The following is a 26334-nucleotide window of genomic DNA, read 5'->3' as shown; positions in this document are numbered from 1 at the left end:
TCCCTGTAATTACATCTGTGCGGGTAAAAGCTGCACTCTCTAAAACTAAATTACACAGCATCCATGGGACTGGACAACATCCCTGGCTGTGTTTTACATTAACTTCAGAACAAACTGGCTCCCCACCTAAGCACCATGTTCAATCATAGTCTCACGTCAGGCTTTGTGCCCACTGAATGGCACACAGCAACAGTTATCCCACTCCATAAAGGGGGAGCCACCACTGATCCTGAGAACTATCGCCCTATTAGCCTGACGAGCCTGGTTTGCAAGGCCATGGAACGTATCATCATGGAACTCATAAACAAAGACATTGGTGACCTCCAAACTCTGGACCCCACCCAGTTCGGGTTTGTGAAAGGCAGATCATGCCTTCTGAACCTGATCGACTTCATTGAGGCAGTCAACAAAGTTGTAGATGAGGGTAAGGTGGTTCACATGGTTTACTATTAAAATGTGGAACGGCACTACGTCCACTGTACTATAGTCGAACACGGAAGTTCGAAAATAGCAATGTCAACGTCAAAAAAACAATCTAGGAATGGTTTTAACATGGGTCGAGGTAGGTGTTCAGTATTATTCAGAACTACAAACATCTCCCCTACCTCGACCCATGTTAAAACACAGTCCTAGATTGTTTTTTTGTCATCGACATTACTATTTTCGAACTTCTGTGTTCGACTATAGTACAGTCGATGTAGTGCCGTTCGACATTTCAATAGTAAACCGGTTCACACAGCCTATTTTGACCTCGCCAAGGCTTTCAACACCATCCCCCATTCTGGAATTATTGCTAAACTCACTAAAATAGGTATAAATCCCTACATCACAAGATGGATTGCCAACTGGCTCACTGACAGAACCCACACTGTAAAAGCTGCAGAGTCCAAATCTGACTTCAAACCAGTGACAAGTGGAGTACCACAGTGTTCAGGCCTGGGACCTCTCCTGTTTGGTATCTACTTCTCTGAAGTACAGGCTAACTCAGAAGGCCTCTGGCTAATGAAGTTCGCAGATGACTGAAAAGTAGGAGCCATAGTCGAGTCCCCAAATGATGTGGACATCCTACAGAAGGGCTTCACTGAGACAGATGCCTGGTGTCAGAGGTATGGTCTCAAGCTCAATACCAAAAAAGTGCATTGTCATCCCCTTTGTTAAAAACTCTGTACCCATGAACTACCACATAAACAGCAGTCTACTTAACGCCGAATGTGTGAACAGTAGTTCAGATCGCCACAGTAGTCAGGAAATCCTTCTATGTGCTACACCTCATCACCAAAGGGTTCTCATCCAGGAAAAAAAGAGATCATTGTTCCCCTCTACTCAGCACTCATTAGACCCATTATAGAGTACAATGCCGTTTTTGGAGTGTACCTCACATGACCTCTGCAGCAGCTGGAAATGCCACAGAAGTACCTCACAAAGAGGATTATTGGCCTAAAACAGATTCCCTACACTGACCGCCTCAAAAAAACTCCAGCTTTACTCTGTAGCATATCGCCTACTCCAAGGAGATCTCTGCCTAACATGTAGAGCTATGTTATACCCAGAGCTGTTTGACATGCTACACCTAAAGAAATCCCAATCCCTCCAAGCTACACGCTCCAGGGATCTAAACCTTGTCACCACAATAAACAGGACGTGCTGGAGGGATAGATTATTGTCCCAAAGACTTCCTATACTCTGGAACACGCTACCCATCTATGTCAAGGAAAGTTCCTCATTAGCACTCTTCAAAAAAAATCTTGATGAGTGAATGGGAAATAGGAAATACACCCCGGGGATCACATCTGTGACTCTGCTCGACAGGGGCAGAGGAAATTAACTTTCTTGGGTGGCTTAAGCCAGGGAACCTTGTTGACTAGGTTACTTAGGCCCTTGGGCCGATAGCCTAGTACCTACCTATGAACCTATTTGTTGTTCTGTCTTAATTTGTTCACTTGCACATCTGTTGTGCATATGCATTAGTACAGTGCAAAACTGACATAAAATGGAACTGTTTTACTTTCCATTTTACAGATTTGCACATGCTCTATAAATATACGTCATCTTTCTTTGAGGGTATATTCAGTAGCAAAATTCCATTAGGGCAAGAGAAAGTTAATGGATGTGATAAAGTGAGAAGAAATTAATCACTACAAAAAGTGGGTGGAGGCATTACTGAAGGAATCTGTATCACAACTACCATAAGCATATAGTGGCAATTGAATGAGAAGGGCTGATCATTTCAACCCTTATATTATGTATGTGTTTTGAATGGAAACAAGAAAGAGGAGTATGTTTAAGCTTTAGTAAGAATGTGTGCAGCGTGATGAGTACAGAGCAGGAAGGAAGAGTTTGGAGGAGCCTCCGACTGCGAGATGAAGTTGAATGAGACTCATCCTTTATTCTCTTGGTCTTGGTTTTAATCTGGAAGTAATGCACTTTGAGTGCATGTGTGACGGAAAGCCATTCTGGATAGGTTGGCATATGACGGAGACTGTATTAGAGTTTGTCAGTCTGAGGTGGTAATGCTGGCAGTTTATAATATTGGGTTACATTTAAGGTACCAGCTTACACACATGATGCATCATACAAACCAAATGTGACTCTTCTATCCCTTACTTCTTTACCTGTGCGCCTGTCTAGTATCAAGCCACTGCCACAGCTGCTAACACCAATTTGTTGTCCGTCATGGAATGAGGACAAGGTCATGTGACGGCCCATCATCCATGTGTTAACCTATGGTTTGAGACCATGTCACCTACTTTCACAGTGATGCTACACACCTAACCCCAGCTCCTTTGAGGTTAGTTGCCTCCACCCATCTCCAGTCTCCACCAGGGGTTTGCAGGCAGTGTGTGTGTATGTATCTGGGGGCATGTGCCCCAGCCCTTTTCCTGTGAGAGGAGAGACATTTCCAGCGTGTTAATTTTCTCTATCTCCATCCAGGTCCATCTCTCAAAGGTCATAGTCTTCATTTCTGTAATGCAGAGAGCTGACATCCTTCACTTTTGCAAATCACACGAGTATACTTAACTTCATAGGTCATATTTGCAAATAGGCACTCGGGTGTAGTGTGTCTAGCCACTTAAATATTAACAGTGTAGACAGTTTAAGAAAAACTCCATTATAACATAAAAATCAAAGAGAATCTGTACATGATTGTATGTGGTTTTAAATAGTTTTAAATAATATTAAATAGATCTGAATACAACAATAACATCGAGAATTCTTTGTTGGATGGTACTTATAAAGAACTTGATTTAGGACAAGTGGTCAATATTGCCAGCAACATTAATGCCAATTTATATGATCTACTCATGTGTCGTCAGGTTAGTTTAGAAATGTATGAATTCTTAAATATAGAAGAACCTCTTATACCAGCTTTGAAAGGCCTACCTAAAATACAGAAGGGCATTAGACCGATACCAATGCGACCAATAGTGGCAGGGAGGCAATGGGCTACTTACAATATCTCAATTTTCATAGAGAAAATGTTGAGACCTATTGTGGATAGAGTAGACACTATTTTAAAAGACACTCAACATCTTTTGAGTGATATTGAGCAATTTAATAGAGACAATCCTGATTCAGTGACCTTAGTTACCTTGGATGTCCGCAATCTATTTACCTGCATACCTAATGAATATGGTATGCAGGCAATTAGAGAAGTCATGGTGACTGAAAGTGAGTTTTCCACTGACAGACAGATTCTGATTAGCCAGTTGCTTGATATAGTGTTGAATAACAACGTCTTTATTTTTAATCAGAGATACTATTTGCAGACATGGGGTGTCGCTATGGGCACCCCATGTGCAAATTCTTATGCCAATTTGGTATTACATTCTTGGGAAAACAACTTTTTATTTAATAATGCATGGATGAACAAGATAAGTCTTTATAGGAGATTTGTGGACGATGTTATATTGTTCTGGAAAGGAACCACAGAAGAGTTGAAAGATTTTGTTAATTACTTAGAATCTACGACAGACTTCCTTAGATTTACTTTTGAGTATTCTGAGTCTAGTATCAACTTCTTGGATGTTAACCTCTACTTTAATTCAGAAGGAATCATTATGTCTAAACTCCACAGGAAGACTTGTTGGAGAAATAGTATATTAGAATACAGTAGCATGCATCCCAGGCATGTATTCACAGGAATAGTGAAAGGACAGTTCAACAGACTAGTTAGGATAATTCAGGATCCGCTGGTATTAGAAGAAGAAGCTGATAATATGGAAAATATTTTTCAGGTCAGAGGTTACAACAAGAAGTTAGTGAAGGATGCAAGAGAAGAGATTCTTCCTTCAAATAGAACATTGAATAATACAATGGAAACATTTGAATTCAGTTCTAGTAGGAACTTCATCCAACGACAAGGAACAGTAGATAAATGGAAGCTAGGTTCCAATAATTTCAACCCAGGCATACATCATAGACAGGGATATGATGGGAATAGAATTGCTTATGTCATGAAATATTCCAATGACAATGAACAGATTAGGAAGATTATATTCAAACATTGGAATATTTTAACTGCTACAGAAGAAATAAGAACCCTGGTTGGTAACAAACCATTGTTTGTATTTCGTACATGCAGTAATCTTAAAGAAATATTTTCTCGGAATTTTATTAATAAAGAGAACCATTCCCATCATCAAGTTCCAGGTACTTTCCCTTGTAAATCCTGCAACATGTGTAAATACATCACAAATACACAAAATTATACTCATTCCCAGGATGTTTTTGAATTTGAACCAAGAGGGCATTATGATTGTAATAGTATTAATCTGATATACATGGCCAATTGCATATCTTGTCCGGCATTCTACATTGGTCTGACTACCAGAAGATTAAAGGACCGTATATATAATCATGTTTATGATATACGTAAGATGAAAGAAATCAATGCCCTTGCCAGACATATTAATCAGCACCCTATGCATGAATTTAGATTCAGGGTTTTGCAGACACTTGAGAAAAGCAACAGAATGGGGGACAATCAGAACCATTTAGCTAAATTAGAATTGAGATGGATTTTTAAAACAGGAGCGCATAGAGATCCTGGTATCAACAATTACATCTCATTGAAACCTTTATTGAAAGACAGGAATACATTGTGAATTAGAATGTTAGTTTCTTTTTTGGATGGGTAAATATTCTTATTTTGAGACATATTAAATAAGCACACGAAGGTTTTTTATGATTACCTTATTACTATATTGATTTTAATCAAACAACTAATGGAGGTGAAATTTTCTGACTTCCTTCCTATGCTCAATAGTTATAAGGTACTGCAGGTCTGTTTAACAGACTGTTCATGTTCAGGTTAACTGTCTGCATTTATTTACACAACTTTTGCAGATATACTGATACATTTTTCAATTCTGCTCTAGTTCGCAATCGTCAGGAAATCTAAGAATATTGTAATTCTCAGCTCTATAGACGTAGTTACTAACGCTGTTATCACGTTGTTACCAGCAGTTATCAGGATGCGGATATTATTATTTTTAGGTTAAGTGAGTTGATGCTTTTATCAGACAGAAAGCAGTGAATGCTAATAATATCTGATGAATTTCAAACATTAAATATTTATAGTATCCACGCAATTTTGAGCGTCAATTGTATTATAGTTCTTAATCAATACAATATATTTTTTAACATAGGTTTTCTGTTTACATTGATATTGTTTATATTTTTAATAATTGATATCTCAGATATTCATGTCTTATGAGAGATCATGTATTGAGTAATTTTATTTTATTTTATTCACTAGCGTATTTCTTTATAGTGTTGTACATTCTTTATATCAGCGTTGAATACAGGCTTAATACTTAAAGATCTCTTAAGAATTCAGGATTATATTCTTGCCTGGTTATTGGGGAACACAGCTTAAAAGAGAATTTTGAGTATTTACTGGTTTGCTATTAATATGCAAGTATGTCATCATGACTTCAAAGCGCTTCAGTTTATAAATTGCATAGTTGCTTTTTATACTTGCAATACACTCCGATGCCATTTGTATCAGCTTAGAAATTAGAGCTGTTTTAGATTTAAAACATATATATTTTTTACTTGTATGCATATCTTTTAAGTGTCTAAACAATTTGTTCTGATAAATATAGAGATGGCTGAACAAAACAAAAGCGCCAGTTTAATAGAGTATCTACGGAGATGTATCCTGGTTGAAGCGAGCTGTTTCAGTGTTTTATAAAGCAATAATTTAGACAGGTTAATATGACATCACAGAAAGGCTTTTAATGAACAGTTTAGTTTATACAGCTTTTCTGTGTTTAACTTTTGGCACCAGGAATGAAATGTTATTGTTGATGTTCTAGAATGAACATCGTAAAGATTATTAAAAGTTGAATAATATGAATGTTCACTTGAGACAAGCTTTTAAGTTAGGCTTTATATCCAGTTGCTGCTTATTTGAATTGCAACAGGGTTGCGGTCTAGGTCACATTAACATATTGTTCAATGAAGCAACTTATCTCTTAGCAATTAATGAACAGAATTAGATTAATTTGAAATAGATTTTTAATTGACAATGTGTTCTCATTGGCTGGTGTTTACTATTTGAATGAAGTTGTATTTGTTGTTTAATGAGATCTGAGGAAGCGTGCATTCAGCACGCGAAAGCGCTTATCTTGTTCTGTTTTTTATGCTGTCTGAATAAAAGAAGACTTTTTACACTTCTCGTGGTGTGTCCGATGGTGTTATACTTGGATTGTATGTGGTTTGTTATGCGACTATTGAAAATTGCTTCATATGTACAACAGGTGTATAGTTAGGAGTTACTAATCATGCAAATGCATGGCATTGGTCAGGAGCATATCACTGGCAATGTTAATAAAAACAACATATGTGGAACAGCGTGCACAAAGCATCTGGCAATACATTAGAGACTGTAGCATTAGTATGAGAAGGTTTCTTTATATATCTATGATATTGCAGTCCTGCATATTGCTTACAACGTGCATTGAGCATTCTTTCATTTCAGAATTAAACTAACCACCATTTCGACATCTAGTTTGTTTTTCTATTTTTTTACAATGCACTCCTGTCATATGCCTAATAGACAACAGTTTCAGTAGACCATTAAAAAGAGAGTTGTTAATGTTTTCATGCAGTATGGGCAAGCACTGTTAGGAAGTGCTATACACCCGTGTTGACAGATCATATATTTATAGTAATGTTTGTACATTTCCGGCTAGGACTGATTTTTCTCACCACTCAGGGCCTCTTATATTTACTTATTTATTGTATTTTATTGACCATATCAGTACATATGGATAGTGCCATTTTTCTGTAGGCGACATAAGGAGAAAGGTGTTAAATATACATAATAGATACATTTACAACAGTAAAATGTTGTTTAAAACTGTAGTATAAAATGAGTGCAGCAATAACGATGAATGCTAAATTTGACTGTTTCTTAATTTACACTCTGCATAAAACAGCTAGAATATAAATGCATGCATATTCTCCTTATAAATTTCTGCTGTGTGCTAGTTTAACTTTAATGCATTGCATCAAGTGCTGAACCTACTTTGAATTGTCCTAATCACACGTGTCAATATTTAAGAGCAAGAAATCTGGACAAAGCCAAAAATAATGGGAGATAAAGGTCCAAAAATAGGGACACATTGTAATTATTCATCTTATAAGCTTCGAAAAGTATATAGTAAAAAGATCCATTGTTGTCCGTTTTCATCCATTTCAACTATGGGTGGTCATATCTGATCTCAGCACCAAATCTTAAGCCTTTGATTCTAGGGCTCTGACTCCTTCTCCACCCAAAATTCCTTGAACTCCACCTTACTACCTCAGATCTCATTCACTGCTTGAAGTGTTCATTTGTGTTATCAAGGGCTCTCATCCCTTTTTTGTAAGGCTTTACTCATACTCCTCCCTTACCGAGAGAGCTGTCTGTCTGCTTTCCTTATAATTAGATAGAAGGTTAAGAATTAGAGTACTATTTTAGGGTTATATTAGGTAATTAGGATTGCTAGAAATTGTAGGTCTTAGTGTTACTGTTAAAGTTTATCTTTTAAAGTGTTAGGATAAATAGAACTATTATTGTTAAGAGTGCTGTGCTTACGTAGGAGTGGCTTTACATTTGGCTTGTTATGCATATACATAGGCACACACACACACACACACACACACACACACACACCTATATATATATATATATATATATATATATATATATATATATATATACACACACACACACACACACACACACACACACACACACACACACACACACACACACACACACATTTGCTGTGTGTGTTTTGGTACATTGGTGGGCACAAGCTGTTGCCCTAAGACCCACACTCTCTGAGTTTATTTTTTTAAGTGCTACTCACCTTGACAGTTCCTTGTTTAATTCCCACTCCTTGCGGACTAGAAGGGAAAAACTGATCGTGAAGTGACTCCTCCCACCCCGGGCATGGTCTGCCATCCCTTCCTCTTCTTCTTTGCCTCACAGCAAAGATAAGAAGTCCAAGTAAAAGGCTAACAAGGAAAAAGAAAAAGAGTTAGAGAAGACCAAATGAGGAAAAGTGAAAGAAAAGACAAAAGGAAATGGAAAAATCAGACTCTGAGAAGTTCCACAAGTGGTCCATGTATCTGACATTAATTTCAATATTGGAGCCTAAGTACCAAATTTTTGGAGCCAGCAGTCTCTTGGCACCTTAATTGCTTGGTCAGATTCTTCCTGGATCCAGTAAGTCTGAGACTGCATTTCCCCACTTCTCTTGGAGAGAAGATACTCTAGACTACCATCAGTGGAGTCATCATCCCAGACATTGAGAAGTCTAACTGAACAGGATATCAACAGAATGATAACATTTCTCAGGATGCTGATGCAGCTTGGGGCTGTCTGTACCGTCTTCTGGGAATGTACTGAGTGCTGGAATATTTTCTCCCTTTGTATCTTTTCTGGAACAAATCCATCCTTTGGCACCAGTTGTCTCAGGCCTGATCTGTCCTGGAGCACCTTTGCTGTAGCCAGTAATTCAAGTGACTTTGAGTCCACTTTCTCTTTTTGGTCCAACATTTTCAGATCCAGAGTAGTGTCGGAGCTAAAGTTTGTCATTGGGTCTCTGGGGGAGAGTTTGACTCTGAAGCTTTTGGAACGGTCTCTTTCCATTGGTGCATCTCTTGATAGCCTTGAGCTGAAATCATCCTCATGGTTGAGGCCCATCAGTTCTAAGGTTTCCTTTCTGTCCAAGAATAAGAGGGTACCAGCAGAGCTGGTGGCATCCTCAAGTTTCCAGGCTTTTGAGAAAGTCCTTTCAGTGCTGAGAAAAAAGGTGCTTTTACCCAGGTCAGTGCCATACGAACCCCTACTGGAATCAGCTTCCACTTCTAATCCATCTGTCAGACAGGGACAGTCGGTTCAACAGGCTTCCTAGACAACCTGCTCTATAAGCTCCTAGTCTGATTCTGAACCCTCTGATCCTTCCCACAGATGGTTCATGGAAAACTGACTTGCAAACATATGCACTCAGACTCTTCTACAGACTGTGTCACTGAAGACACTGATTTGGATGAAGGGAGAGGCTCCCCAAGATCACCCTCTGAAGAGCTCAGTTTTGGTGAAATGCAGGAACTGAACAAACAGAGAGGGGGATTGTCCACAGAAAATTCTTTTCAAGAGAAGTCCTTGTTCCTGAGACTTTGGTTCTGGCTGATCTTCATCGTGGGTGGTACTGCCTATTGACCCACTCATTGATTTGATTGCTCAATGGGTATGGAAGGGCCCCTACTTGGTGGCACCCCTCCCCACGAAACCCAATAGGATTCTATTAGCCCCCGCAGATGGGAAACATTGGAGCAAGGGTCCTCCAGTGGACACGGTGGTTGTAGTGGAGTGGGAGGCACCAAGAAAGAATTTGAAGAAAGTTTCTCGATCCATCCCCCTAATAGATGATATGCTTCAGTGACCTTTGCACTCAGACCACTGTATTACTAAGCTTGTGTTACCAGATTTATAAGATAATTGACTAATTAGATCTCTAAGTCTCTCTCTGGTGTTCTATCTGTGGATGTTCAAAAGACAATTGGCTCCTAGCTTTCCATCTTCCAGTATTGCCATATTGCCACTTTCCAATGCAGATGATGGCACAGCAAGGACAGCAGGTACCAGCATTACCATTCCCAGACATGCCTGGATGAGCCTTATGTGACTTTGTGAAAAGCTTCAGGACATCTTTCGTCAGTGTCCCTTTTCATTGTGGACCCAAAGTAAAAGAAACATTGACCAGAAGGCAACAGGATAGTAAGACTCTGTCTCTGTGGAAGGCATTCACTTTTCCATAACCCAGAGATCCTACTCCAGGAATCAACGGGCTGGGAAAAGATGTTGTGCAAGAAGTCAATGAGCTGTTATCAGGAAAGTCCTAGAGATATACCCTCCTCATGGCACAGGATGAAATAATATCAATAAATGTCACTCTACTTGCGGAGATGGATCTCATAACCTGGGTTTTCAGACTATTTACTGAAAAGCCTTTTCAGTGTCCTTGAAGGGTAGCCTGACTGCTGCACTCTGCAGACATTCGGGGTGTGCTTAACACTGCACCCACAAGGCTAGCACAACATAAACTCAGATTCTTGGGTGCTGAGAATAGTTTCCAGAGGTTACTTTGTCCCATTTTCCCTCTCTTCCTTCCAGAAAGAAGCATGTTCCCAAAGTTCCACCCAGTCAGTGGGAACTTGCAGCAGCAGAAGTTTACAAGCTGCTAGAAAAAAAAGTTATCCAACCAGTCACCAAAGTCCAGCTAGAATTTGTAAGCTACTCAGTGTTCTTTTTAGTACTCAAGAAAACAGTGGACCTCAGACCCATTCTGGGCCTGAGCCACTTGAATCGGTATGTCAAGCAGACAAAATTCTCGATCGTCACACTTCAGTCCATTTTGCCTCTGCTGAGGAAGGATGATTGGTTGTGCTGCATAAATCTCAAGGATGCGTACTGTCATGTGAAGGTAAAAAAGTGTTCAATGAGATTTCTTCATTTCTGGTGGGAGCCAGTCATTATTAGTTAAGAGCCCTGCCATTCGATCTCACCACAGCCACTAGGGTGTTTACCATGATTATGGCATGTGTGCCTGCTAGAGATCCAGGTTTTCCCATACCTCGACGATTGGCTCCTTACCACCATAACCTGTCACACCATCAGGACCTTCTACACCAACTTTTGCAGGATCCAGGCATCACAGTCAGTCTGACCAAAAGCCAGCTTATGCCATCCCAAAAGACAGGGCTTATTGGATGCCATCTGAACACAACCTTACAGATTGAGTGACTTCCAATATGCAGGGCCCTTTCCCTCTGCCTTATAGCAACTCAAATTCTTCACCACACCTGTCCTTCAGCAAGGCCTATCTTTTGCCTGTTCGTCTCCACAATCCTTACTGTCCCATTCACCTGAATTTACATGAGTTTAGTGGTAGAATGGTCCCAAAGGTTTCATCCACTTCAAGCCAAGATAAGACTTACTGAAACTTGCAGGCAGCACATATTTTGATGGATAACATCATCTTCTGTGGTAGATGGACATCTATTTGTAACAGACTCCCCTGTGACAGTAGTGATGGAAGCTTCCCTTCTAGGGTGGGGGGACACTTTGAAGAGAAGACAGTCCAGGCCACTTGGTTACATATAGAGGTCCACCTTCACACCAGTATTCTGGAGGAGAGCGGTTCTTTTAGCATTGCAGGCATTCTCACTCCTACCAAGAGACCATGAGAATATGCATGTCCCTGGGTTGTCCGTTTTTATGGTGGACATGTTGAGCAGATTTTTCTTGATGCTTCTCAAGAGGTCCCTCAATTAAATAGTGACAACTTTGATCTACATCAATGGGGTTAGCTTTACTATGACCTGTTCACAGCTTACCTAAACAACAAGTGCCCTCATCCCTCTGCAGGGACAGTAACTGAGGGATGCTGTAGTCCACAATTGGACCCCAAGTCTCCTCTGTGCTTTTCCTCCACTACCTTTAATGAACAAGCTCATACAGAAAGCAAGAATTTGCAAGACCAAAGTGATCCTTATTGACCTTTTCTAGACATGGTTTCCCTTCCTGTGGCCCCTTCAATTGCATCCCTCATAGAAGTTGCATCTCTGTCTAGATCTATTAACATACCTGGCCAGACTACCTCCTCTAGACCAGAAAGTCATGAAGTTAACTGCTTGTTTCTCCAGTTCTAACATTAGACAGAGATGCTATGCTTTCTTCATCGGTTGTTCAACTCCTGTCGGTGACCCAAAAAGTACCACTACAAAAATGTACTGCAGCAAATAGTAGAGGTTTTCTAATTAATCTGCTTTCAAGGACTTAGATCCATTTTCAGCTCCGGTTCCTTCCAATGTAGAATTTTTATCAGAACTTTTTCACAGTGGGTCCAGTTACTCAACTATCAAAGTACAAATGGCAGCCATCTTTAGTTTCCATATAAGCCAGAACAACAGCTCTATAGCCTCTTTGAGAATGTCTAAAGCTTTTCTGAAGGGAACATTTCTTCTTCGACCCTCTATCACCGACTTGGTTCCCACTTGGGATATTACCATCATGTTACAAGCATTTAATTTGGCCACCTTTTCAGCCCGCAGCATCATTAGATTTAAAGTTCCTGTCTTGGAAAAAAATGTTTCTGTTGGCAGTCACTTCAGCCAAGCAGATTTCTGAGATGCAAGCACTTTCCTACAAACCACCAAATGTGTTTTTTCATAAGGACTGGGTTTCACTAAGAACTAATGCATCCTTCCTTCCTAAGGTGGCATCTGAAGCTAATCTAAATCAGTCAGTAAATTGAGTCTATATTAGAACATCGAAGTTTCAGAACTTTGAATGTTCTAATATCGACCCCTATTCAGCGAAAGCTGAAAACATCGAACATACAGAACAGCGAATTTTTTCATAGGGAAAAAATTTGCTGTTCCAAAACACATACACACAACACAAGTACACCAAACAAACAGCAATCCAGACACACATACACCTAAAATCTTACACCTAACCCTACACTAAACTATACACACACCACTAACTATCCACTTACCTTAACCCAAACCCTAACCCCAAGGTCCGTCACTATCACACACTCACCTCACCCATGCCCTAACTCACCTACCCCACCCTAACCCTCACGTCCACTCAATTTCACACTTAGCTGACCCGTGCCCTAACCCTAACTAACCTAACCCACACTCAATCGCACACTTACCTGAAACCGACCTGTAACTTTCTACCACAGCCTTGAAAATACCGAAGCAACAGAAATGGACAACCAAATTCTTTCCCTAGGAAAAAATTTGGTTTTCCGTTGCTTCGGTATTTTCAGCTTTCGCTGAATAGAGGTCGATATTAGAACATTTGAAGTTTTGAAACTTCGATGTTCTAACATAGACCCAATAAATCTGTAAGCCTTTTTTCCACAATTTTCAAACAATGGAGAGTACATGCTACATATTGCTGGATGTTTGTCAACTCAGATTTTATCTTCATAGAACTAAACCTTTCAGAAAGTCATATCAATTGTTTGTGGCATTCTCTAAGCCTAAATTGGTCAGAGCAGTGGCTGAAGTTACCCTGTCCAGATGGTTGTTTGAATGTGTTTCCTTAATGTACAGTAAAAAGGGCTTGTCTCTACAATCTAAACCTAAGGCTCATTCCACAAGGGCAGTGGCCACATCTATGGCCTTTTCTAGTAGGTTACCTGTTAATATGATATCTGTGTAGCATCTTACTTAGTCAACAGTTCATACCTTTTTATACTACTGTAGACTGGATGAACAATCTAGATCCTGTTCCTCCTTTGGCTTAACCATCCTTAGGAATGTCCTTCCTTGATACTATCTGGGTCTATATGATTGGAAATCTGTCCTACATTTGAATCGGATGAAAATAGACAACATTGGGTACGAAAGTTATGTACATGCCATAATGATAGATCCATGTTGTCTGATTTTCGTCTGGTTCAATATCCCAGCCACCTGCCCCCCTGCCAAATTGTCACAAATAAACTCTGATGACTGGGTTGAATTTGGCATTCCCTGTTTGTGAGCAGTCATTACTGCCAACATCCTATGCCCTGACATTTTTTCTACCTTGTATTCTGGAGCTGGTCTTGAATGGGAGTTATTTCACAATATATCATTACATTAATCTACTTATGGGTATTGTATTTCAGGGGACACACTCAATCTGAGGTAGTCAGGTGGAGTTCAGACAGTTCTGAGTGGAGGAGAAGTTCATGCTCTGCAACTAAAGAGCTTCAGATTTGGTGCTGAGTTCAGATATGGTTGGATCCGCCAACCCATAACTGAAATGGACGAAAATCAGACAATCTGGATTCATAGTTTTGGAAAGTACATTATTTTTGGGTTTACATTAGCATGCATGTTCTGAAGTGTATGGAGTCTGAAACGCAAATGTCTGTTATTATTGAATGACTTCAATCCTAACTGATTTGCCAGAAAAACACACTTTTTATGAGGGACAGATAAAAAAAATGAGGCAAAAAATCTGGGCATTCTGCGAAGGTCTGAACAGTTGAGAGGCATGGTCATAACATTACAACTAATTCACTTAATATTTTCTTTATGAACAATATGATTTATACAATACCTATCCTGTTTACTGTGACATTTGAATCATGGACGCATTTTACAAAGGAATTGTCATGCTGTCATAAATTGTCTTTATACACCATATTTCAGAGAATGTACTGTTTGTGCTGTATAATCCACTTCCTTTATGGTCTTTTTATCATCCATTGAGTTGTGTTTGCCTTCTTTATAAGAAGTATCTTTTGTTTAGTATTCGATTATCATGTGTACATCTGTTGACCTATTAGTTAGACTGGTCCCAAGACTTTTGCAGCAACAATCCAGGCACGAGTCCTAGATGGACAGAAAAAAATTAGCTGTGCAAGTTATGCAAAATGAGCCAAGTATTTTAGTTCAAGCAAAACTGTAGGAATTCAGTCTTTTGTTTAAATAATTTAGCTGTCCAAAGTGTTTGAATTCTAGCAAATGCAATATGCTTTCACTGATAGCATTTTGTATTTTGTTAAATATAAGTGATATACACATCAACCACAGCATCTGTCAAATGTGCATTTGGAGTTGTTTGTAATAGACAGTAATGTTGACTTTCTCCTCTGTAAAGCCATGTGGAAGGAGTGCTGATCCCACTTTTCTTTGATTGCTGGCCATTCAGTCTGCACACTTGACAATGTTTGACAGTTAAGGTAGGATGAGTTTTAGGTTATTTTAATGTCAGCATTGATTTGTTTTCTTTTCTGTGACATGGTATCAAGGCACTACTTAAGTCTGTTTTTAGTATTTTATACCTGAATGTTAACTTTAGAGCTTGTCTTGTATACAAAGTCAGTATTTGGTTTGGTTTCATTGCGTAATTAGGGTGGGTTTTGCACCACATTCTGCAGGAGCTTCAGTTTCACAGTTCAATTGTTTGTCAGTGCTACAATGTTAGCATATCAGAATGGATAAAGTATCTTGTTAATTCCAGTATTTCAAATGTAGTACATTTGGCAATGATATTTATTATTCTGCTATGTAAAGTAGTATACAACATATGCTAACTTCCTGTTCCAAACTAAGTGCTTTTAAACACATTGAAAATAAGTTCACTTGTAAGGGTGCCAAGAAATGTGTGCACATGTGAGTGTGTGTGTGTGTGTGTGTGTGTGTGTGTGTGTGTGTGTGTGTGTGTGTGTGTGTGTGTGTGTGTGTGTGTACCTCTCAACTGTCCAGATTTTTGCCTCATATTTGTGGTCTGATTCTCATAAAAGTGTTTTTTTCTGTCAAATCACTGGCAAATCATTGAGGACTGAAGCCAGAAATAATACCAGACACTTGAGTTTCAGACTTCATATCCTTCAGAAAATTTATACTAATGCAAAACCTATTAACTTTCTAAGTTTGTAAGAACAATATTAAAAAAAAAGGTCTCTATTTTGGGCCTTTGTTCCCCCATTATTAGTGGCTTTGTCCAGATGTTTTGCTCTAAATGTTTTTGAGGTATGGTTTGTAGGTATGGGGGGAAGAGAGAGCATTGTCAGGGGGAAGGTTAATAATTTCCTCAGTTTCACTTCATATTCATTTGGAATGGACCGACCGGACTTGCATGTTGACAGCATAGAACCACTCATTGCTGAGGAAGTCATTCACATCTTATCAAGGATACTTGAAAAGATAGAGCTACTCTGTGACAAGTTAACAGTCAAGGAAGGGTAGATTACTTTTAATGTGAAGTAGAGTAGAAATGGGAAAAAGAAAAGTCTCAGGGGGCATACTTCTCAGCCTTTCTGTGCAAGAAATCTGGACAAAGACTAAAGTAATGGGGGACAAAGGCCCAAAAATAGGGGCATATATTAAATATTGTTCTTACAAACTTAGAAAGTAGCTAGAATAATATGATTTGTGTTAGCATGTATTTTCTGAAGGATATGAAGTACAAAACTCAAATGTATGTCATTATGTATGGACTTCAGTCTTCATTGATTTCCCAGAACACACAAATTGTACAAGGAACAGCTCAAAAATATGAAGCAAAAATTTGGACATTCTGCAAAAATCTGGACAGTTGAGGGGTAGGGTCAGGGGAAAGTCAAATTATAAGATGTAGGTGGGAATTGAATGCTTGGACAATTAAGAGACTGTCATATATACATAGATATAAAAGTCCAAGTATAACATTTTATTTAATTATTTTAATTATCTTCGATATTACTGATTTGAGTGTCATGAATATCCTTTGAATTTTCTCAGATGCCAGCTGCAAAAAATGTTTTTCTTGGTATTCAGAATTAATGCTGTTGGTTCTAATGTTTTTTTTACAAATTATCCTAAAGCTGTTCATTTCTTCACAGAGACTTTTGCACCCATAAAATAGACTACTAGAATGGATAGCTCCCTGCCACAGTAGATAACAAAGATATCTGTTTGTACCCTTTGTTATGGTAAACGTGTCTGGTACAAAGCATCATTCAAACATTAGGATGCAAAAATAGTATTAAAATAAACTGAATGGATAAGAAAGGAAGAATGCTGGGATTACAGTCAAATGAATATATAATAAACCAAAAGGTTCCGAACCAGCAGGTGTAAAACTCCAAAGGTTTATTAGGAAATGTAAAAGTAAAGCGCTTTTCGTCTCCCTTAGTAGGAAGACTTCTTCAGACAAACGAAAAAATCATCAAACACAATTTAAAACCCAAAAAAAAGGGGTGTGTGTTACAAAATTACAAACAGCTGCCTTAATTGAACCCACTGACATACCTTCACATTTAAAGTTGTATTACATTAAAAGCATAAATAAATGTCCACTTAGTGTAGACAGGGTGTCAAACATAAAAAAGTTTTCAAAAAAGAAACATGAACTTGATAAATGTAACCAAAAATGTCTTAGTGAAGATTCATGAACCTAATCAAGTGTAAATACTGTTTGTTTCCCTTAAAATACATTTTAGCAAACAACTTTTCATAGGGTAAAACAAAACTCATACAGAATCTTGTGATTAAAAATAAAATAAAATGAAGTAATGCTTGCGAACTAAGTATGTACAAATATAATATCCATTCCTTAACAGAAAAGGTAGTACGGAGTACACATCTCTAATGCATAATGAAGAATCAATAATATATGAATAAATAAACAGTGCAACTCAACTAGGAGTCTGCAAAAAGTGGAATTTCAAAGGCGTTTCTAATAAAAGAAATGCTATTTCTAATGTTAAATAACCGAATATGTTTATTTCTGTGTTAAAAATCTAACACAGAAATTGCTTGTCATTTCAACGCCAACAGAATGCAACAACAGTATATGAAAAATAATTTTTTTTAAAATGTTCCTTGAGCAATGGGTAAAGCACCAAGCTGCGATGAGAACACTTTCTAAGCTTTAGTATGCACAGTTGTAGCAGCCAAAACAAGTCAAAATGCAACTGTTTCAGAAAAAATATGGCAAGGCATTGCGTGGAAGACACTTCTAAATCAAAACAAACAAACCGCTGGATTCACAAGACGGTACTTCATTCAAGAACCATGCAGGTACTAAGCATGCGAAAAAGGCAGATAGCCAAACAAATGAAAAATCAGTTCACAATCGTGCCCATGAATACGACACATTGCTCTACAAATGAGTTTGTACTGTGTGCGAAAAAGGTAATAAATAAATTAGCAGACCCTACCTTATTTTACCTTATTTTATCTTATTTTATTTTATTTTATCTTATTTTATTTTATTTTTATTTTTATTTTCATTTTGCATAGTTTCGTTCAGGATTTGTATGTTTTATTTTTGTCAGGTTCTGCATTGTGGTCTGACTTGATTTTTGCTTACTTCTAGACACATACACCTTTTTGCGTAAGTAACAATGCGATCTTAATGTTTAGACCCACGGTATTTTGAAGTACTAAGTTTACCTATTGTCAATGTCATTGAACACCAACAGCTGTGGATTTACTTAGGTGTGTGTTTCTTTCTTTCTTTTGTCTTCTGCTAATTTATTTATTACCTTTTTTGCACACAGTACAAACTCATTTGTAGAGCAATGTGTCGTATTCATGGGCACGATTGTGAACTGATTTTTCATTTGTTTGGCTATCCGCCTTTTTCGCATGCTTAGTACCTGCATGGTTCTTGAATGAAGTACCGTCTTGTGAATCCAGCGGTTTGTTTGTTTTGATTTAGAAGTGTCTTCCACGCAATGCCTTGCCATATTTTTTCTGAAACAGTTGCATTTTGACTTGTTTTGGCTGCTACAACTGTGCATACTAAAGCTTAGAAAGTGTTCTCATCGCAGCTTGGTGCTTTACCCATTGCTCAAGGAACATTTTAAAAAAATTCTTTTTCATATACTGTTGTTGCATTCTGTTGGCGTTGAAATGACAAGCAATTTCTGTGTTAGATTTTTAACACAGAAATAAACATATTCGGTTATTTAACATTAGAAATAGCATTTCTTTTATTAGAAACACCTTTGAAATTCTGCTTTTTGCAGACTCCTAGTTGAGTTGCACTGTTTATTTATTCATGTATTACTGATTCTTCATTATGCATTAGAGATGTGTACTCCTTACTACCTTTTCTGTTAAGGAATGGATATTATATTTGTATATACTTAGTTCGCAAGCATTACTTCATTTTATTTTATTTTTAATCACAAGATTCTGTATGAGTTTTGTTTTACCCTATGAAAAGTTGTTTGCTAAAATGTATTTTAAGGGAAACAAACAGTATTTACACTTGATTAGGTTCATGAATCTTCACTAAGACATTTTTGGTTACTTTTATCAAGTTCATGTTTCTTTTTTGAAAACTTTTTATGTTTGACACCCTGTCTACACTAAGTGGACATTTATTTATGCTTTTAATGTAATACAACTTTAAATGTGAAGGTATGTCAGTGGGTTCAATTAAGGCAGCTGTTTGTAATTTTGTAACACACACCCCTTTTTTTTGGGTTTTAAATTGTGTTTGATGATTTTTTCGTTTGTCTGAAGAAGTCTTCCTACTAAGGGAGACGAAAAGCACTTTACTTTTACATTTCCTAATAAACCTTTGGAGTTTTACACCTGCTGGTTCGGAACCTTTTGGTTTGTTTTTTGACAGTTTGTTTTTCTTCAGTTTTGAAATGAATATATAATAGTAGGTTACAGAAGATATTTAAATGGGCAGTTAACAGTAAATACAAGGTAAAGGAAATAAGGTGCTTAGAAAAAGACAAGCTTTCCATGAGAAGTGGATAACATTTGAGAGAGGTTTTGAATCCAATGTTGTTTATTTAATTTGACAACATGGTGGTCTCTCTGATCTTCTTTTTGAGGAGAGAGAACCAATGTGTAAACAGCAGTTACAAATTCAAGCAGAAATTGAAGATTAATTGGGACAGGTGTAAAGAAGGAAAGGGTAAATGAAGGGATGCACAGAGAGGTAGAATGTTAAGTGTACCAACAAACTTAAAACCAGACTAATTGTCTTTGTTTTCATTAAACAAATACACTGTAACAAAATGTTGGCTGCTCCATCTTTTGTAGCTCAGCTAGTGACACACTGTAACTAATTTTGTTAGCAATGGGCACACTTCAGCCTTCATGATGTTGCACCATTGTGTAAAGCAAGTAATCCTGACAGGTGCAGGCACTGCAGACATCATCTGTTCGCATTGTTCTGAGGAGTCCATAGCTAACTTGACAGTTTGGATAATTCTGGTCCACTGTTACACACCTAGCATAACATCTGAAAGTATTGAAAAATGAGCATCATTGTCTTGTCTACTGTTGTCACAAATGACAAAAGTGAACACAACCCTCTTTCAAACACATTGCATCTGTAACTCAGTCTTTTGGTTGCTAAATGGAAATGTATAGGTCTGCATAATCTTACTGTGTATGGCTCAAGCATATTTTTTCACAGTTAGAAGGTAAAGGGAAAAGTCTGTTATCTATCTAATCCAGCTAATGGTTGCACATTGCCACAGGGCTGCCTACTAGGGTTTATTCTGTTCATCCACTTGTTCATTGCTGTAGAAGTACTGTGGCAGGAAGCCACTGTGCATATGGCACATTGCTCTTCATAACTGGCAAATCTAGTCTGGCTTTAGAAAAACTCCAGATTAGTCTGGCTTTAGAAAAACTCCAGAGTGCTTTATCTCAGCTGGACTAATAGATAACCCAGATAATCTAATATTATACATCTCAAAGAGCAAGACAGTGCAGTTCATATTGGGGAACATACAGCTGATTGGAACACAGTCTGAACCTTCAGACCAAGAAGGGCAGATAGTGGATATGGTCCCAGTCTTTAAAACATGGCCTTCTACCTCTTCTCTCTTCATTTTGAAGTGTTTAATCAAAAATGAAAAAAGGAGTGGTTTCCCAAATGACCTCACTGTTGAAAGTTAGTGCTGCCCAAAACATCTGTCCTTATTCTAATGAGCGGTGGAACTTTCCCATCTGAAAGTTGAGCCCTGAAATCGATAAGCTGGTGGTGATGTATAAGCAGATAGTTTTGCTGATAGTTGTAAATATCGTACTGTGTTAAATCATACTCCACAAATTCTGGTACCAGAGGCTGTGCACAGCCAGTATGTCAACACTATGCATGTCTTCCACTGGAGCAAGGAATGTAAGAAAGAGCGGTCTGCCTCTGACTGCTGGCCACTTCAAATCCAGAAAAACATATCTCCTTTTTCAGGCGAGGCCTTTAGGATACTGTTTGACATAGCTTGACAACTTGTCCACTATGCTGTGTTTGTTTAGGTTAAAACTCAAGGTTACATCTAGAGTATAAGCAGGTGTGGTGTGATGTGCACATAACCATTGCTACATTACGGTCACTTTAAGCATATTGTTCTCATTTAATTTTCTGTTTGTACCTCAACTTTTGGAAGACAGGAAGGGGGAAATAATGTTTAACTGGATGTTTTTTCATATTATTGGATGTTAAAATATCTATGCGCCAGTAGTAACTGGAAACACCTGTAATACCAGTACAGTACATTTATACACCAAGACAGCATCTTCGATTAGTGGCATGCAATACTGAGATTATTATGATTATGCAAACAGAGTGTCGATTCTGCATAGTAACATTTAGCATAGCCTGAAAAGTGGCACATCATGTTAAGTCTGTGTGCACTGAAACTGTAATGATGAACATCTGGGTTCAGTCCACACCACCGCAGAAAGACAAGGCTGTGATGTTTTTAGGAGCTATTTTTAAATGTCATACTACTGAAATTAAGGCAATTGTAACATGAATAACGGAGGTTAAAATACAATTGGATGTGCAGTATGAAATTGCTTTACATGTCATTGAGTGTATTTGATGATTAAAAAGTAAAATATACAAATGTCATGAAGTTCTCTTCATATGTTTGTTCCATCACCTTTTTTGTCCACTGTTTGGTATACATAGTTAATTTGTCAAAATGTCTCCCATTAAAATAATGGTAACTGTCAGTTACGCATCAAAAAGAAAGTATTCGGTAATGTAATTCTGCACAATAAATTGTCTTCACCTTTGTACAGTATTACTGTGTTATCAGAATGTCAGTCATGACCCAGCTCTGTTAGAAATGCTACATATAAAGAAATCCCAATCCCTCTTCACCACATGCTCCAGTGACCTCAACCTCATTACCACAATCGGCAGAACATGCTGGAGGGACAGGTACATAACCCAGAGACTGCCCATGCTATAGAATAGTCTTCCCATACATGTCAAGCAGAGCACCTCACTGGCCCTCTTCAAGATAAGTTTTGATGAGTGGATGGGAAATAGAAAATTCACCCCAGGGATCACTCCAGTGGCTTTACCCGACAGAGGCACTGGGAGCTAAGATCGGGTGGCTTGATGCCAGGTTAATCCTATGGGCTAGGCTTGGAAAGGTTCCAGGGCCATTGGCCTAGTACACACCTATGAACCTAAGTGGATCTTCATGTTAAGTGTTATGTGTAGCGCCAGTTATTAAGATGGACAGTGGTTCATTTCACACAATCCCTTAAATGCATAATTATGATGTGTTAACTGCCTAAATGTATTCTTTCATATCACGTACAGTAGGACAGTTGTAAATAATGTAAACAGATCTTAAAATAAATGTGGTCTTATGTTGTGATTATTATTCTCCATTGCTGTAATGTAGGTCTAGGAAAAGCAAACTTGGGTATGGCGTTTTCACCACTCTGTCTGTTCTCCACCCTTCTTCTCTCTCTTTTTCTTTCCTCAATTTTTGTTTCTGTTATATGCAGTAGCATAGAGACCTGCACTGACCACTCTGGCATGGCCTGTTTTCCCCCACAGGTGGCAGTGGGAGTGCCACCACCACAAGAGGCACCCAACACATACAGCTTGCCAGAGTTACCTGCACTCTTCCTGAACTACCTGCACAACCTGCATTGGCTAAGAGTACCCTGGGCAATGGTGAATTGGTACACACCTGGAGCAGTGCCAGTTGAGGTAGAGATTGTCAGCAATCAGGAGCTGGCAGAACTTGTGGGGGAGATGCTTTATAGGTGATATGATACCAGCAGTTACTGAGGCAAAACCCAGTGGTATCAGCTCCCAGGGCGAGGTGTGATTTCCCTTTGTGTCTAAGCTGGTGGGCTATGTTATCTCCATGTAGCCCGTCCTGTGCCCATACCCATTGTTCCCCTTTCTCTTGTCTACTCCCAGCCCTGTCAGTCATGTCTGCCTAGTCCTGCAGCCTAACATCCCACTTTTGCATATGCCTGTCATCCCTGACTTTCCTCCCTAACATTCCTCTCTCAAAATAAGAAAAAAGGGCACCTGCACCGCAAAGAATAGCATCCCATACATAGCTCTCCACTGTACCTATGTGTGTGTATGTTACATAGCTCTCCACTGTACCTATGTGTGTGTATTACATAGCTCTCCACTGTACCTATGTGTGTGTATATTACATAGCTCTCCACTGTACCTATGTGTGTGTATGTTACATAGCTCTCCACTGTACCTATGTGTGTGTATGTTACATAGCTCTCCACTGTACCTATGTGTGTGTATGTTACATAGCTCTCCACTGTACCTATGTGTGTGTATGTTACATAGCTCTCCACTGTACCTATGTGTGTGTATGTTACATAGCTCTCCACTGTACCTATGTGTGTGTATGTTACATAGCTCTCCACTGTACGTATGTGTGTGTATGTTACATAGCTCTCCACTGTACCTATGTGTGTGTATGTTACATAGATCTCCACTGTACCTATGTGTGTGTATGTTACATAGCTGACATAGACCACAAAGAATAGCATCCCATACATAGTTCTCCACTGTACCTATGTGTGTGTATTACATAGCTCTCCACTGTACCTATGTGTGTTTATGTTACATAGCTCTCCACTGTACCTATGTGTGTGTATGTTACATAGCTCTCCACTGTACCTATGTGTGTGTATATTACATAGCTCTCCACTGTACCTATGTGTGTGTATATTACATAGCTCTCCACTGTACCTATGTGTGTGTATATTACATAGCTCTCCACTGTACCTATGTGTGTATATTACATAGCTCTCCACTGTACCTATGTGTGTGTATATTACATAGCTCTCCACTGTACCTATGTGTGTATATTACATAGCTCTCCACTGTACCTATTTGTGTGTATGTTACATAGCTCTCCACTGTACCTATGTGTGTGTATTACATAGCTCTCCACTGTACCTATGTGTGTATATTACATAGCTGACATAGACCGCAAAGAATAGCATCCCATACATAGCTCTCCACTTTACCTATGTGTGTGTATTACATAGCTCTCCACTGTACCTATGTGTGTGTATTACATAGCTCTCCACTGTACCTATGTGTGTGTATGTTACATAGCTCTCCACTGTACCTATGTGTGTGTATGTTACATAGCTCTCCACTGTACCTATGTGTGTGTATATTACATAGCTCTCCACTTTACCTATGTGTGTGTATGTTACATAGCTCTCCGCTGTACCTATGTGTGTGTATATTACATAGCTAACATAGACCACAAAGAATAGCATCCCATACATAGCTCTCCACTGTACCTATGTGTGTGTGTATATTACATAGCTCTCCACTTTACCTATGTGTGTGTATATTACATAGCTGACTTAGTCTAATCGGTTAGACAAGAAGTATGTTATTTTCACACAAAGGTCATAAACAGGTAGGTAGACATATATAAACATTATATGTTAGACAAGAAGTTGAAATATATGCTCTTATCAACCCCCTCCTCATCCTGCTTATTCCTGAATTACTTACCTAGTGTCCTACCCTCTGTTTGCACCGCCCCCCCATTTTCATTTCTGTCCTGTCATTCTTTTTCCAGTCTTTAATCTGGTAAAAAAATAATTGGAACACACCACATGTGGCCAAAAAGGCTTATAAACAGAAATGTCTATTTCTGTCCTTGTCCACTGCACAGCACTTGGCATAAAGCAACAGAACCTACTGCTAGTTCTTGTCCTATGGCAAAAACAAAGAAAAGTCCTGTGTATGCAATGGCAACACCACACTTCAGTAAGACATTCTGACAGAATGAAAATATCAGTTGCACCTGTTATTTATTTATATTTTCATTTGGTTCATTGCATGTCACGGGAGGTGGGATTGCTTCACATTTTTCTTTTCATTCTGAAACTGTCTGCCATCAATCAGGTAAACTTAAAATCATATTTGAAGACTGATATTAATGAGTGCAAAATCGATGATATTTGCATTTATGCCTTGATATCGGCCTTGAGTTGTACATTGAAATGCTGTTTTTAACTGATGAATACACACACACACACACACACACACACACACACACACACACACACACACACACACACACACACACGCTCTTAGAGGCAATACTGGATACTACACTGATATGGAGAATACCACTCAGAGATGGAAGGATTACACACCAGTGTGGTGTATATGTTCCCTCCACCCAACACCATCCTGCTTTGTCCGTATGCCATCACCTTTTTGATTTCTGGTATGAACATTCCCTTCATCTGTGATTTGTCAAACGCTTGACAGTCGAAGGTTTCTGCGTGTCTATACCTGATACAGCATTGATCTGAAGCACATCACTTACTCTTTGATGTTATGTTGTCCTTATCTCTCCTTCATTCTTGATGGTTGGGTTTGGAACTGAGCATCTGTTCTGAATCGGCCACATACTAAAGCTCAAGAGCTTTCACTGGCTTGAGGCTACACCCTATCCCAAGATGCCTAGCGACAGTTACCCAGTTCTCGTTTGCCGCTTGCTGCCTCGGGATTGCTTTTTGCTGGCTCAGGCTAAGTCTGTTTTATTTTATAATTCTTTAGTGATATTTTGTGTCAAACCTCTGATATTAAGTTATTTAAAGAAGCTTACTTTCTTTTGAGTGATTTGAGTGTACTGTTGGTTCTTTTGCTATTGTTTGCTGTTTCTGTGTGGCCATCGTCTTTACTCAGGCCTTCCTTTACTATCCCGTCGATATTTCGTTTTCCTCCTTAGAAAAATCTGAGTTAGAGGATTATTTTTGTCCCCTTTTATTTAGCCCATTTTTTATCTCTTCCTGTGCCCCTTTTACTCCCTAAATTTTGAAGGTTTCGCCGTTTTAGTTAAAGGCGTCTCCGTGGGTCAGAGGAGATCATCTTTTAACTTGGAGACCTCTCCTCCAGCCCCTTTTATCTTTCCCTAGAAGAGTTTAAAAAAAAAAATCTTTGTCTCCTCTCCTGTTGTGTTTGTTGCTGCTTTTACTGTACTGTATAAGGATTGTGTCCCTTTTATTTCTTAGCATTGTTGGCTATAGTTG

At 38.6% G+C, this 26334-nt stretch overlaps 1 protein-coding gene across 1 annotated transcript in view; it reads left to right on the top strand.

Annotated features, from left to right (window-relative positions):
* LOC122801697 (prolylcarboxypeptidase) overlaps positions 1-26334 on the top strand; it is a 755483-nt gene that overhangs the window by 459056 nt on the left and 270093 nt on the right. The gene's annotated exons all lie outside the window — the stretch shown is intronic.

Source organism: Protopterus annectens, chromosome 5.part0, assembly GCF_019279795.1.
Source record: "Protopterus annectens isolate FY-2018-M chromosome 5.part0, PAN1.0, whole genome shotgun sequence".
NCBI classification, from domain to species: domain Eukaryota; kingdom Metazoa; phylum Chordata; order Ceratodontiformes; family Protopteridae; genus Protopterus; species Protopterus annectens.
Note: the sequence above shows the minus strand (reverse complement) of the source record. Positions and strands in the feature narration are given on the sequence as shown.